The sequence below is a fragment of the Phascolarctos cinereus genome, unplaced genomic scaffold (assembly GCF_003287225.1).
Source record: "Phascolarctos cinereus isolate Bilbo 61053 unplaced genomic scaffold, phaCin_HiC Scaffold_1;HRSCAF=81, whole genome shotgun sequence".
Taxonomy (NCBI): Eukaryota; Metazoa; Chordata; class Mammalia; order Diprotodontia; family Phascolarctidae; genus Phascolarctos; species Phascolarctos cinereus.
In genome coordinates, this window is record NW_027555514.1 from 141895257 (window position 1) to 141908387 (window position 13131).

Consider the following 13131-nt stretch of genomic DNA (forward strand, 5'->3'; position numbering starts at 1 on the left):
TGCTCCATCCTGCAGAAGAGGTTTCTTACATCTTGTTTGCATAGAACAATAGGGGTAGGGCAAATAACTCACTGGGGAAGCTCACTCAACCCCTGTTCCCGTGCCAGACAGAAACTACTGTTGAACTCACTTTATGTCTATGAGAGAACCAGATTCATGCTTCTTTCATGTTTTTCAAATTTATGAACTATAAATCAATAAGATTATCCTTTATTTCACGTGACAGCCCACAGCTGGAAAGATCCTGGAAATCTCTGACAGTCTATTCCGTTGTCTTTCCATGCAACATGCCATCCAATGCCCCTCTCCTTTACATCCCATTTCCAGTAATGAAACATATAAATCAGAAATTGCTATAGTTAACTACATTTTATCTTATGCCAGCTTTCAATACTAATTGAACAGAAATGAAAACAAACTTTAAAGACTAGGTAAACTTTGGATTTAGAATATGCTTCCCGAGGCAGGGTGGAGTAGGAAGAGAGATAGAGAGAGTGATGGAGGGATGGAGGGGGGGGGAAGAGACGAAGGGAGAGGATGAGAGAGAGAGAGAGAGAGAGAGAGAGAGAGAGAGAGAGAGAGAAGGCAAATGACTGTCTTAGTTTTGTTCTCCCCAAATGGAAAGTTCAGCAATTATCCATCTTTACCTCTCATAATGATCTCAGGATGCTTTACTAGCTGCTGCTGACAGAGGCATCAGTCACCAACCTCTTGTGGTTGCTCAAATGCCAGTTTCCCCTTCATGTCTATCCTCATTCTAGTTTCTGGAACAAAGACAAAACAAAACAAAAAATTTGTTCTCTAAAGATCTAAGCTCCCTTCCTCCCCTCCCCCTCCCACCCCAGAATAGCTTCATTTCTAATGTAAGGGAAAGATAATGCTTTCTTTCTAATGCATAATTTCTCTTTAGTCAGTGGGTCAAAAACAAACTTGAAGATTTCTATCCCATCCAAAACCCATCCTGTATTACCAGATGTCTTCTCTGTTTTCTCACTCACTTCTCTCCCCTGCACACCCCCATCCTAGAACCTATACAGGCTGGTCTACTATTCATGTGACTAGGTTGAAATACAAGCTAGCAATTCTATTCTTTCTGGTGAGGCTTTACTCTTTGATCTGTAGATCGCTTCCCCCTAGACTCATCTGATCTACTAATATAACCTAAAGTCTTTAGACCTTGTCATCTGATCTGCTACACACTTAGGACTTCTGGGCTTTTCCGTCTGCCCTATAACATGAACTTACTTTCATGTGCTGTCTTCTCCAATTAGTGTGGGAACTCCTTAAGAGTAGGGACTCTGACTTTTGCTCTTTGATTGCCTGACATATTTATTTCCAGAGCTTAGCACAGCACCTTGGTACATAGTAAATGTTTAATAAATACTTCTTTATTCATGCATTCATTCATCCAGCAGGCTTCATCCCAATTGCTATAACAAAATGGTTTTGGACCAAGTAGGAATGGAGTCTTCTCTCTCCACCTTTTCTGCTAAGAGGCCTTTCTCCTCTGAACTGATATGTGTACATCGGCGTTTAATCAGGAAGGAAAATTCATCTGGGTCCCTGAAATAGATAAAGAAATCTGACTGTAGGCACAGATTCACCCACATTAGGCTAAGCAGGCTAACCTGAAAAGGAGAGCAAACTATAAAACTTCCCCTCTAAAACCCATTAAACACTTGGGTTTAATCAGTCATCATTTCTATACCATCAGGAAAACTTTATCCAATGGACCTGCAGCCCATAAAGATCTCAGACAAGCTGTCTAGGCTCATGTCACCGCAAGGCAAACAGTCTAGGTCTCTTTGAAAGTAAAACAAAATTAGCATGCATGAGCTCCTATAGTGTGCTCCAGGCAAATTGTTTAGCACCAACCGTCTAGGGAGGCAAAAGCCATGTTGTTCCTATTAGCTTCTGTATTCATCAAAAGTACTATAATACAACAGATAGCACCCAAGGAAATTTTTTTTTCTAAAAAAGAATACTTTGCCTTGTAAAGTAAACACACTGGAAAACTTAGTGCTCAATTATAATCTAAACAAAATAAATTTTTTTTTCAGACCCCAGCAGACCCCAGTAGGACATCCAAGAAAGGGCATTTTGGATGACTGCCCTTCTCTCTCATGAGCCTCCACAGTACTGCACCACAAGTGCAAGTCAGATTGGGTCTCCAGAAGGTGCGTTATTACCTCAATTTCTAGTATTAACTATGCAGGAATCTCCTCTTTAAAGAATTCCTGAGTCTTAACTCTCCAACTCTCCATGACTTAGCTGCTTAACTCTCCTGAGGAATATGACTAATTTGTTTGCTCTACCAATCATGTTGTTCCTTTCTGACATTCAAAACACTTGTTTATAACTCAAAAAGGTATGGGCAAAATTTTTGTTAATTTAACACCATGCTACCATATTGACCAAATGCTGTGACTGTATCAACTGAGAACCAGTAGGTGCCTCAGTGAATAGAGTGCCAGGCCTGGAGTCAGGAAGACCTGAGTTCAAATCTGACCTTAGACACTTACTAGATGTGTGACCCCAGGCAAGTCACTGAAGCCAGTTTACCTCAGTTTCCTCATCTGTAAAATGTGCTGGAGAAGAAATTTTAGCCCATTCCAGTATCTCTGCCAAGAAAACCCCAAATGAGGTCATGAAGAGTTGGAAATGATGGAAAAACTGAACAAGAATGACAATATATTCCCTGAGGGGGGTGGGAGAAATAACATTGCTGACCCTTCTTCCTTACACACACATAGACCCACACCCACACACACACCCATACCCACACCCACACACACCCACCCACCCACCCACACACACACACACACATTATGGGAAGAAATTCTTAATCTTATGGATAATTGATATCCTAAGCACCATGGTGATCAGGAATAACAGTAAGAGATGACTCCCAAACTAGAATTTTACGGGTTGCAAAAACCCACAAGAAGTAAAAGCCAGGCATGGAAGGAGTTGTCATCATGACATAGACCTGCCTCAGCCCCAGGTCAGACAATAAGTGTCCTTAGAGCAGGCCTGCACAACATACAGCCTGGAAAAAAATGTAGGGTTGCTCCTGTTTGTCCCATATGAGACCTATATGAGGCCCAAAGACGTTTAGCCTATTTTAATTGTGGTCCCTATCCACTGCCAACTTGTGCTGGTCTGCCTTAGAGTAACAGCAAGAGTTCTCCCACAGACTCCTCTGCTCTGCAAGAAACCTGCAAGGCTGTGAGAAGGAAATTAGATAGTGCAGCAGAGTTAGCTCCGATACAATGGCTCAGGTCTACCTGTTCTTTGCACAAACAAAGGCAATTTGAAGAGCTCCCTCCCTCACCCCAGGCTCACATCGAATTTTACTTCAGAAGACGGCACTTCTCAATACCAAAAGTACTACTTTTTCAGAGGAGAGAAATTCAGTGCCACCTCCTTTTAAGAAACTACTAGGTATTTGCTGAATGACTGGTTTTGAGAAGACAAATATGAATGTACCTAAATACAGAGACAACCAATCTCAAAGAATTACCTGCTTGTTTGTTTTTTTCACTGATTCTTCCTTCTGAATGTAGTGCTGTGGAATTCTGGTGATTACTGAGGTAGAAGCTTTGGTTTACATGTCTCAATCCAATAAACACTGAAGTGATACCAGCAGCCATCACCCAGATAAAGCATGGTAGCCTCATGATTCAACTCTAGTGACTGGGATTGTTTAATATAGTTTGACAGGTAAAACATCAGTTCACCGGCCCATTCTATTCTTGGTTGTTTCATAGAACAGAGGAAGGCCATGAGTGGGAGGGGAAAAGGGAAGGAAAGAAGTGTGCATAAACTGGAATCATTTAGTAGAAATTTTGTTCCCTTTCTTCCAGGGGTAATGGTGGGATAGGGTCAGTGTTTCTCTAGAACAGCTTCTTTCCTCCAACCCACAGCATAGGGAAGACAAAGCTACCTCCTTCCTCCGACCCGCATCTGATTGGGCTGCATGCTTGGTCCTGGCTTCCCTGGTGCAACCAACAGGAAGGGGATAAAGCTGTCCCTGGCTGCCACCTTCCCCTTCTCTGATGCAGCTTCCTGATCACCTAAGGGCATAAAAACTTCCAATCAGATGGAATTTGAAGCGACAGTAGTAACCTTAGCCTGACCATGCTTCCACTTGGAGGTGAGGGGTATGACATCCACAGAAGCTAAGAGTTACTCTATCACTGTGTTGGACCAACGTAAACCTTTGTGCTAAATGTTCAATGACTTTTTGAGTGCCTCATTTTGTTGTCGAACTTGAATTAAGAAGGTTCTGGCAGTAGAGTGTGCTTACAACAAGTGATCACATAGTGCTAACATAGAGGGTTTTCTTATTTATTTGAGGCTCAGAACTTTGATTTCATATGTATAGGGAATTCCCTCGATAAAACAGATCAACACTGTTAAGAAACTTGCCTGGAGTTAAGCAGAGCTGCCTGGAGCACTGAAAGGTTAAGCATTTTGCTCCAGGTTCCTCAGTCAATATGTAGCAGAAGAAAAGCTCGAACCCAGTCCTTCCTGACTGGAAGACCAGCCTTCTCCCCTCTGCTTGTCGAAAGTCAAGTCAATAAAAATTTATTAAACACTTATTATGTGCTAGGCATTGTATTAAGTGCTTTGGATACAAAGAGAAGCAAAAAAAAAAAAATCCCTGTTGTCAAGGAGCTTACCATCTAACAAGAGAGCTCAATGAGGTGTTTGCATACAATTTATTATGCTTCAGGCAATTCAGAAAAAGCAAAAATTGAAGTAATAACTTTGGATAAAGCAACAATAAAAATAAACACTGTCAAGAAAGATAAAAGAGAAACTACAGTAAGCTTTAAAGTACTTTAAATAAAGAAATAGTACCATTATTAAATATATGCATATATACCAAGAGGCAAGGCATCTAAGTACTTAAAGGAAAAGTCAACTGTAATAAAAAAAGACCTTAAAAGTAAGACAATAATTATAGGTGACTTTAATATACTTCTTTCAGAGCTCAATAAATTGAACAGAAAGATAGCAAGAAGAAAATTATGGATCTGAACAGATGACTGAAAAAAAGTTTTACTAGAATTGTAGAGATAAATAATGGCAATATTTCATATTGTCATGAAAAATGTGCTCAAAATATATTCATATTTTAATGCCAGAGTCACTCTAGGTTCAGTAAGTTTTAGGTTGTACAGAGTAATAACTAAATACAGGGGACCAAATAACCAACCAAATCTAATGATGAAGTAGTCAGAGGCCAAAACATATAAGCCTTTCTTCCAAATCTTCAACAACAATCATTTATTAAGCATTTATTATGTGTAAAGCACTACCTTATTTAGAAGCACTTTTAGGTGTCTCTAAAAGAACAAACAAGAGGAAGTTGTTCTTTTTTTTTTTAATTCTAGACCTGATTCTGACTAATTAGGAGCAATTAGTTATCTGAGTCAAAATGAAAGGAACTTTGAAAGGGAGTTAACATGATAACTTGAAATTTATTAAGGATGAGAAGGTATATGCATAGAAAATCTATAATCTAAACTTTTGTGAGTATGGGTTTCAAAGGGTCTAAACTAAAGACAGATGGGGATCCTATGTCCTGAAATTCAAAAAAGGATGCCAGCTGAAGAAGAATGTGACAACGAACTTGTAAATGGAAGGGGACTTAGAGGTCATCTAATCCAATTCTTTCATTTTACAGATGATGAAACAAGGCTAAGGGAGGCTACATGATTTGTTCAAAGTCATATAGGTAATAAATAATATTTAAACCTATGTCTACTGACTCCACATCTAGTATCTATCTATCCATTGTGTCACACTGCCTCTGAGGCATGTTAGAACGAACTACTTATGACATGGCCACAAATTATTCTAATGAGGAATATAGGTGATAGCTTTGAGGAATGCAGGACTGGCTTTTAGGTGATTTCTATTTCCACCCCCCCCATCTCTTGGTCATAGAGGAAGAAAGGTTTGCTGTATGATTGGTAGGGGATTTAAGAAATTTTTTCCCACCAGAAACTGAGGCAGGCCACTTTTGTCACTCCTCTTATTAAAATGGCAGGAAAAATTTGTTTCCCATTAAGACAACAATTTAATTGAAATTTCTGTTAGGATTGTGACAGAGAAGGAAAGATAGGTCACTGGTTTCCAAGATGAAAATCCTAATGACCAGTACTGTCTGAGGTAAGGCAAGCTAGGAATTGCACTAGAGTCTTGTGGTAGTAATGAGAGTTGCTGAGTCTCCATTGAACAAGGAGAGAACATATATCATCACTTCAGCACAGCTGTGGAGATAATTTAACAATTTCAGTAGATATATAGGTGCAGAATGGGTGAAACATCCCATCTTTCCCTGGCTGCAGGATTCTGCCTATACCTGCACCTGTTGAATCCATGAGTCTTTTGAAGGAGGTTTTTTCTCAAACTATTCTAGAACGAAAGGAAATTAAATTGTATTTATTCAGGAATGAAGATGAAAATATATGTTTCTTTATTATGCATTACCTTCCCAATCAAATATTTTACTGTTTTAATGTTTTTTTTTTCCTTGCCTGGATTAGCAACTTAATACGTAGCCCATAATTAACCTGAAGAATTCCCTGTTTTTGAACTGGGTTAGAACAACTGAGCCAAGTTAGGCAAATTATCACTAAAAGTCTCCACAATTTGACCAAAAATTTGTGAGGGTCCGGAGGTAATTGGATCTATGGATTACAGGAAGAAATGGGGGAATGCCTATAGGGATTAATGTGGTTGAATAGGAAATTCATGAACAAATTCAGATTCAAATAGAACATGTATAAATGGTGGAAGTGAGGTCAGGGAATTAATTCTAAATACAGACGTACCTTGGAGATTTCAGTTTGGTTCCATAGCACCACAATAAAGCAATTATCACAATAAAGTGAGTAACATATTTTTTCTGTTTCCCAGTGCCTATAAAAGTTATGTTTCCACTGCTGTAGTCTAGTAAGTGTGAATTAGTATTACATCTAAAAAAGCAAAGTACATACCTTAATTTAAAAAATTTATAGCTAAGAAATGCTAACCATCATCTGAGCCTTCAGCACATCACAATCTTTTTGTTTGGGTTGTGGATCTTGCCTCAATGTTGATGGCTGCTGACTGATCAGGATCATGGGTCCTGAAGGTTGGAGTGATTGTATCAATTTCTTAAAAAATAAGACAACAATGAAATTTGCCACATTGATTTACTCTTCTTTCACAAAAGATTTCTCTGTGGCATGTGACATCATTTGATAATATTTTACCCACAGTATAACTTCTTTTAAAAATTGGAGTCAATCCTCTCATACCCTGCTGCTGCCTTATCAACTAAGTTTATGTAAAATTCTTCAATACTGTTGTGTCTTAGAAAATAGAGAGGCCTGAGGAGGGGGAGAGAGATGGGAGGATGGCCAGTTGGTAGAGCAGTGAGAACACATACAACATTTATCAGTTAAGTTCACCATCTGATATAGCTACCAAAATAATTCCAAAAAAACATGAAAGATGACACAGATCACCATGACGGATATAACAATAATGAAAAAGTTTTAGATATTGTGAGAATTACCAATATGTGACACGGAGACATGTTATGAGCACATGCTGTGGGGAAAATAGCACTGATAGACTTACTTGATGCAGAGTTGCCACAAACCTTCAATTTGTAACAAAAAACAACAGCAACAGCAACAAAAAACTATGAAGTACAATAAAGTGAAGCACAATAAAACAAGGCATGCTTGTACAAACATGGCTAGATCCTAACAGAATAGATGGCAGGAAGGACAAAGTTCACTGTGAGTTAAGGCTTACGGAATCACAGAATTTCTACGTTGGAAAAGACTTCAGAGATCATCCATCCCCAAATACAATAACTAGTGTCAAATAATGATTCACCTCCACTTGAAGATTTTGGTGGATCTTTAATAGAGCTTTAATAATCCAGATCTATGATCTATAATCCAATATTAGTCCTTTATGATTTCCTCTGTGAAAAATGCCAAAGGCAAGAAGAAAGGACAGCAAGAAGGAAAACAAGGAATAGATTGGATTCCTGTACCTGTGTGAATAAAGATGGAAGAATGAAAATGGATAATAGAGAATGGAATCACTTGACTCCTATTTAAATTCTAGGATGAAAAATCTGTATATTAGGAAGGATAGAACAAATATTATGAACAGGGAACTAAAATTCAGGGTAAGTGAGGAGACAAGAAGAAAGTTGGCCTTAATGAAATCAAGGTACCTGACACAAATGAATTACATCTTGTCTTGCAGCTATGATTGCTGAACCCTGATCATCGATCAGTCAAGAAGCATTGGTTAAGTGCATTTAGTACAGGCCATATGTCATGCAAGGCACTGAGGATTAAAAGACAAAAATGAAACAATCCCTGCCCTCAGGGAACTTATACTCTATTGAGGGAAGCATTATGTAAAAAATATAGATACAAACAAAATAGATTCAGAATAGATAAAAATTGATGGTGAGAAAGTAGAAAGCTTGAGGGATCAGGAAAAATATCACATAGAAAATGTCACGTAAGGTGAATATTGAAAGAAAATGGGAAATTTAGGAAGTACATCTGAATTAGAAGAGATTATAATTCCAGTCATAGGGGACAGGCAGTACAAAAGCACTGAGATAGGAAATAGTTTTGTGCATGAGGAACAGTAAGATATTATTCTGGTTCAGGCTCAACTCAGGTCAGTTTGGTGAGTCAAGTTCAGATTTAGAATACAATAGGACACTCATAGACCATAAAATGCAGTAAAAAATATTTTACTAATAATATGCAATAAAAATAATACAGTGCTTAAGGATTCAGGAAAAAAACCTGCTACTTCCATTTGCTTTCACATATACAGAACTACACTTATCAGCCATGCTAAGTCAGAAAGGGGTTCCCATAAGACAATGAAAATTCTGCTAAGAACTTTTACACTAACTCCCATGGGCTGAGCTATTTATGGTTTTGGGAGCAAGGAAATTAATCCAATGACAATCCTGAGAATAGCCTATATAATCTGTTTTTAAGGAAATCAACCTAGTCTATATAATATACCACACAAATTCTGTTGAACTATTGACAGCCTTTGTATAATTGCAGAAAATAGGAACCTAGCACCATACACTTAAAAGGACCACAGAGATGCCATAGAATTGGAGATAAGCAAAGATTATCCCAATTTTCAAAAAGGAGAAGAAAATAGATCTGTCAAACTATGGATCAGAAAATTTGGTGCCAGTTTTTTTTTTTTAAATAATACTTGAATTGATTATTAGAAACACATTTCCAGAGCTTAAAAATCACATGTTCCAGCATGCTCACTTTACAGATGAGGAAATAGAGACCTTGGAAAGTTAGATGACTCATCAAAGGTGATATAGGTAGTAGATATCAGGGCCAAGATTAAATCCCAGAAACACTGACTCCAAATCCAGAGCTCTTTAAGAATTATTTGTGAGTATTTCAAAAGGGAAGTGGAACCGTGAGCCAATATTTGTTTCACTAAGAATAAGTTATGACTCTCTAACTCAATTTCATTTTTTAGACATAAATTTTTAGACTCATGGATTAGAGAAATTCTGTAAACCTGGATTCCTGGAAGGAATTTTATAGAGTTTCTCATGGTATCCTAGTGAATAAGATAAAATTATGTGAAACAGATGGCAGTATACTTAAGCAACTATTGGTTGACCAAGTAGTCTCCAAAAAAGTGTTGATTAATGTCAACCTAGAGTGATATCTAGTGGACAGCAATAGGGCTTTGCCCTTGGTTTTTCCTGTTCAATATTTTTATTAAAGACTTACCTGAAGTCATAAACAGCATAATCATCAAATTATGGATGACACAAAGCTGGGAGGGATATCTTATGCTTTGGATGACAGTATCAGAATTCAAAAAGGTCTAGATAAGCTAAAATACTGGATTGAAGAAACTTTACAGGGATAAATGTAAAATCAGGGATAGGCTGGCAGATGTTAAACAACTGGTTCTCCAGGAAAAAAAAATACTCAAAACACACTTTTAAGTTTATATTTCATTATTAACATTTTCTCTGTCACTTTTTTAAGTTTAAAAAATCAACAAAATAATAAATCAAGTCCTGATCTGTAGCATTTGCCTGTTTCACATTGATGATTTAATAAGTGGCTCTCACAAGCTGGTTCCAGATGGTTCCAGCATACCTCTGTAAAATCCTGTCTTGAGACTAAAAATTCAAGTGCATAAGCATAAAATAAGGGATATTTGGATAAAAAGCAGCACATGTTTAAAAAATCTTGGAGGTTTTAGAGAACTGAAGGCCTAACACAAGTTGATTTGGCAACTAAGAAAGCTAATATGGTCTCAGGCCACTTTAATAAAAGAATAGCGTCCGTTGTCGAGGACATGACAATCTCAGCATGCTGTGCCCTGTTAAGACTGCATCTAGAATTTAAATTCCAGTTCCAGCCATCACATTTTAAGAGGGACATTGATAGTATAGAGTTTACTCATAGAAGGGGAAGGAGAAGTCTTCTTGACTTCAATGACTCTGGAGGACAGAGTGAAGCAGATGACTTTGGACAACTCTACCTCACTTAAATCCAATTCATGCACAAGTCAAGACATCATTGGTGATGTCTTTGGTCATCGATCCTCTTCGAGAAAGAAGGATGAACAACAACAAGGAAGCTGAAACACCATACTTCACAAGCATTTGGTAAAGGAACTCCAAATGTTAAGCCTGGGGAAAAAAAGCTTAGATTTACCCATGTCACTGCCTTACTCAAAAAATGTCAGGTGGTTCCCTTTCATCTGTAAGAATGGGCTTTGAATATTTTTTGCTTATATCAGAGATCTATTCTTTGCTGTGAGGAATCCATCACATTGAACATTTAAGTTGATAGGATTATGAATCAGGAAACTCCTACATGCTCAAGCAATTTCAAATATAAGTTCCATACTATTTGAGTTACATACAATTCATAGTACAAAATGTGTGGGCTGCAGCATGCCTTTGAAGAACCAGGATTACATGTAGGATTACATATAAGCTCCTCTATAGAACATTTAAAGGTCTTCACAACCTAGCTTACCTTTCCAAACTCATTCTATGTTACTCCCCTTCAGGCAATCTATTTTTTTCATGTTAAACTGAACTTCTTCCTCATGTGAGACACTCTACCTCCAATCTCCAGTGCCTCTTCACTGGTCATCCTCTATGTCTAGAAGGTATTACTTTCTGTCTTCCACACCTTAAAATCCTTTGTATACTTTAAGATTTGGTACAAAGGGACAGCTAGGTGGCACAGTAGATAGAGCACTGGCCCATAGAAGACCTGAGTTCAAATTCAGCCTCAGACACTTGACCCTAGATATGCGACCCTGGGCAAATCATTTAACCCCATTGCCTAGCCAGAAAAAAAAAAGACTCAGGACAAGTGCTGTCTTTTATCAGAAGCCATTCCTGTTCCCCTTAGCTGTTAGTACCTTTCTCCTCCAAATTACCTTGTGTCTAGCCATATATGAACATCTTTGTTTCCTTTGATATGTTGTAAGTTCTTTGTGGTCAGGGAATGTTTCAGTTTTATCTTTGTATTTCCAGTGCCTAGAACATAATAGATGCTTAATAAATGTTTTTTAATTGATTAATGATTGAAAATAGGAGTCTTACAGGGAACATAATAAGGGCTTAAACCACACAAAGGATTTTTGTGTAACGTAGGCATAAAACTTGTTCTGCTTGACTCCAGAAGACAAAACTAGTGCCAGTGGCTGGCATTACAAGGAGGTTCCTTTTGTCTTATTTAAATAAAAAGGAAAAGCTCCTAACTGTTAGCTGTCCACAAAGAAGAATGATCTGCCATCAGAGGCAGTGAGCCCTGCATCAATGGAGGTCTTCAAAAAGAAGCTGGACAATGATTTCTCAATCAATCAACAAACATTTATTTAGCTTCTACTATGTGCCAAAATGTGTGGATATAAAAAAAGTCAAAAGTCAATTCCTGCCTTCAAAGAGCTTACAATCTAATGGATGATATGACATGCAAACACATACAAAGCAAGCTATATACAAGACAAATTGAAAATAATTAAAAAAGGGAAAACATTGAATTAAGAGGGAATGGGGAAGGCTTCCTGTAGAAGGTGAGATTTTTAGTTGGGACTTAAAGGGAGTGGAAAAGGGAGAACTTTCCAGGCTTGGAGGACACTCAGAGAAAACACCTGGAACCAAGATTCATGTTTCAGGTTGGACTTGATGTCCTGGCTTTTTATTTGATCAATGGAAGAAAAGAAAGTTATGGGAAAGTCACTATCATCTAGTACCTGGCACTGTGTTGCTCAGAATGTTCATGAGTCATCTTGCTCAATCCAAGACTGGATAGTCATTCTCAGAGCAGGCAACTCATGTAATTGCCTTCTTATGCAAGACCTCCGGGAAGCGTCTGTAGATCATCAGCTTGTCATGAAATGCTCATCTCTGACTATTGCTGGAAACTGTGTTGGTACAGTATATGAAAGTATCTTTTTCTATGGAAAATGAAATGAGGCAATACAGGGAGGTTTCTTCTCAGATTCAGAGAGAGCATAGAGGAACTAGTCATCAGAGATAACACTGATGAGGGCAGAAATCTTCCCTGTGCCAGGAAAGGTATACTCCTCCCCTGGACTCAGCTTATTTACAAATGAACAAAAAGCCAGAGGCATCATTTGCCCCTGTTCCCCAACCACTGGAGATCTGGATGAAAGGAATCAGAATAGAAGAGGGAATGGTAGCAGCATACACCAAGGGAAGTTAGTGAGCTAAGTCCTGAGTTCTTGAATACAAGGAGTGTAGCACAGGACTCAGTACAATCCCGACCAGAATTTCTCCAGACTTCCCTGCTTATGAGCCCACTCACATCCTCTGTACAAATACAAAACAGTGGGAAGTAAAGAAAGGGATGATGCACAGTATTTACTATGGGCATTGATTAATGAAGAGGCTGGACTGGGGACAGGAGCGGTGGATCTGTATAAACCCAAGATAGTCCCGGCTTTCTTCTTAGTGGCCTTTGAAGTTACATCAAAGGTCTACTCACAGCCACTTGAAAGCATCTCCACTTGTTTCTGTATTTTAACAAAAAACAGCAT

General features: G+C 38.2%; 1 long non-coding RNA gene across 1 annotated transcript in view; it reads right to left on the reverse strand.

Annotated features, from left to right (window-relative positions):
- Positions 1-406: 406 nt before the first annotated feature.
- LOC144457144 (uncharacterized) overlaps positions 407-13131 on the reverse strand; it is a 336988-nt gene continuing 324263 nt past the window's right edge. Inside the window, exons 2-3 of the long non-coding RNA XR_013486501.1 lie at positions 1246-1563; positions 407-764 (exon numbers count right to left, since the gene is read on the reverse strand). This is a non-coding gene — a long non-coding RNA (uncharacterized LOC144457144). The remainder of the gene's footprint in view (positions 765-1245; positions 1564-13131) is intronic.